Below are 2,698 nucleotides of genomic sequence, written 5' to 3'. Positions count from 1 at the left end.
ATGACCCGTTGCAACGCACAAGCAATCACCTAGTCTATCGAAAACATTACATGAGGCGAAATGTTGGACTATTCTCTGTCGGGTCTGCATGACTGTGATCCCTGACGGAAGCACCGTATCAGTAACCCATCTCCGGCGTTGTTGGGGTCTTTTCGAGAAGCATGCATAGGCGCACACACACACATTTGTCCGCCGCAGGGCAGGGTTCAGCCACGCTAGCTGTCGTTTTTATCCTCCAAAATGAAAATGAATAAAAAAAAGGTTGTCCCTTTGGAGCAAACCTTGTACTACTCTCCGGCGATGAACCAGCTGGTAGCTTCCAAAGTAAATAACCAATGAGCAGAGCTGAATGAGTGGTTATGTCAGGATGTCTCCAGGTATAAAAAGGAGAGTGTGTACGTACACCAGAAACCAGAAGAGCATCTCACTTCAGTTCTGCTCTGGTATCGTGCGTGCGCGCTTCTTTCTGCGCAGCGAGACGTACATCCATCAAGGCAGCATACATATATATCGGACCGTATTATTAGTTTTGTTCTGATCGTAGGCCCAGCAGCTTCCATCTTCCTTCCTTCCTGCGCAAGAAGACGTCCACCACCGCTGCCGCGATTTAAGCTGGACGCAGTTGGAAGTGGAACCCCATAAGCGCCCATCCATCGGTCATCTCACACCACCCTAGCTCTCCGGCGAACGACCGATAAGTACCCGTCGGGATGGGCGAGGCAAGCTCCGACGCCGCCGCCAAGGCTGCGGCCGTGCGGGCTGTCGCAGTCTCCCGGGTGGCGCCGTCGGTGCAGCGCGGGGAGCACGTGAAACTTTCCTTCTTCGATTCGCCGTGGGTCGTGCTGCCGCCGATCCAGCGGACGGCTTCCCGGCGGTGGTGGAGCGGCTCAAGCGCGCTCTCGCGGACACCCTGGCGCACTACCTGCCCCTGGCGGGGATGCTCAAGTACGCGGTGGAGACCGGGGACGCCTTCGTGGAGGCCGAGGGCGATATGGACGTGCGGCGTCTAGCCGGCGACGAGGCGCACGACATCGTGGCATTCCTGAGCCTGGTGCCGGAGCTGGATGCCCGGGTGCTCCCGGCGCCCGTGCTGTCAGTGCAGGCCACTCGTCTAAGCGGCGGCCTGGCGGTGGGCCTGTCCGTGCACCACGTAGTCGCGGACGGACGCGCCGTTTGGCGATTCATGGAAGCCTGGTCCTCCGCTTCCCGCGAGGGCTCCCCGGTCACCAAGGTCCTCGGCCCGCCGCACTACGCCCGGGAGGTCATCCAGCACCCCAACGGCGACGAGCTCGCCCGCGACATGCTAAAGACCGTCGCGCCCAATCTCCCTGTGGTAAATTCATCTTTTTTTTTTCCTTTTTTCCACGTTCGTGAATCTATGTAGGAGTACTTGTAGCTCCGTGTACGTTGGTAGCTTTGTCAACTTTTGCTTGCTACGTCAACTAAACTGTAGTTGGTTCGTCGGTTGCACCATGCTAACCGTATGCCTGCCACCTCCAAGATAGATGACACACGGAACAATTTTCAGTTCCATGGCCGTGCATAGTCGTGGGCAAGGAAGCAATGCCTGCCATGAATGAGCTTATTCATCGTGAATTCGTCACCATCGCGCCTTGTGATTTACCCGTATTTGATTTACCACTCGCAGGTGAGGGGGCAGTACGACTTCAGCCAGCGGTTCCTGCGGGCGCGCCGGACGTTCTATCTCGGGGCCGACGACATCCGGTCGCTCAGGCGGCGGATCGACGACCTCGCCTCGGCCGAGTCTGCTGCCGGTGGCGACGCGCCCAAGCCGAAACCGGTGTCGACGTTCGTGGCGCTGGCGGCACTGAGCTGGACGGCGTTCGTTCGTTCCAAGGGGCTCGGCGCAGGGGACGACACGTACCTCATGTTCCTCGCCGACCTGCGCTCCCGCCTCGACCCGCCTGTCAGTGAGGCTTACCTGGGCAACTGCGTGCGCGCGTGCTTGGCCAGCTGCGCCGACGCGGCGGACCTCCTCGGCCAGTCCGGCATCCTCCGCGCGGCGCGGGCCGTGCAGGCGGCTGTGGCGGAGATGGAGGCGGCGCCGTTGTCCGGGACGGACAAGGGGTGGATGCAGATGCTGATGCGGCTGCCGTTTCAGCGGATGACCAACGTGGCGGCGAGCCCTCGGTTCCGGGCCTACGAGGCGGCCGACTTCGGGTTTGGGAAGCCCGCGCGCGTGGAGCTGGTCTCCATGAACCACGACGGTGAGATGGTGCTGGTCGGTGGCCGGCGCGACGGCGAGGTGCAAGCCTCCGTGTCCATTGACCCGGCGCACATGGACGCATTCAAGGCCTGCATCCTCGGCTAGACAATCTCAAAAAATTAGCTAGTAGCCACTCCGTACGCCGTCCAACTTGCATAGATCCAATATAAATACAACAAGTAGCATGCAAAAATGCTAGACATACAAAGACTTACACGCTTTTACACGCTCTTACCATCTAACAACCAATCACAAACCTTTCCCCCCCTGATTTTCAGGGGGATGGGCCGCCCCGCTCATCTATTGACCAATCAAGGTTAACCATCCTGTAAAAGCCTGTAACTCGTTTGTACATGTAGCATTGCCGAGTAGCATGAGTCATGCACCAATTCTGTTTCCATTCCTGTAATGATCAGTCGTTTATCGTCGTTTCGACTATTTGGATTCTAGTTCACCGGATGAATTGTCACA

At 58.3% G+C, this 2,698-nt stretch overlaps 1 pseudogene; it reads left to right on the top strand.

The window, feature by feature from the left end:
* The first annotated feature begins 428 nt into the window (after positions 1–428).
* Positions 429–2,474, top strand: LOC123151523 (anthocyanin 5-aromatic acyltransferase-like; annotated as a pseudogene).
* The last annotated feature ends 224 nt before the right edge of the window (positions 2,475–2,698 follow it).

The sequence above is a fragment of the Triticum aestivum genome, chromosome 7A (genome assembly GCF_018294505.1).
Source record: "Triticum aestivum cultivar Chinese Spring chromosome 7A, IWGSC CS RefSeq v2.1, whole genome shotgun sequence".
NCBI classification, from domain to species: domain Eukaryota; kingdom Viridiplantae; phylum Streptophyta; class Magnoliopsida; order Poales; family Poaceae; genus Triticum; species Triticum aestivum.
This window is presented reverse-complemented; position numbering and strand designations above follow the sequence as displayed.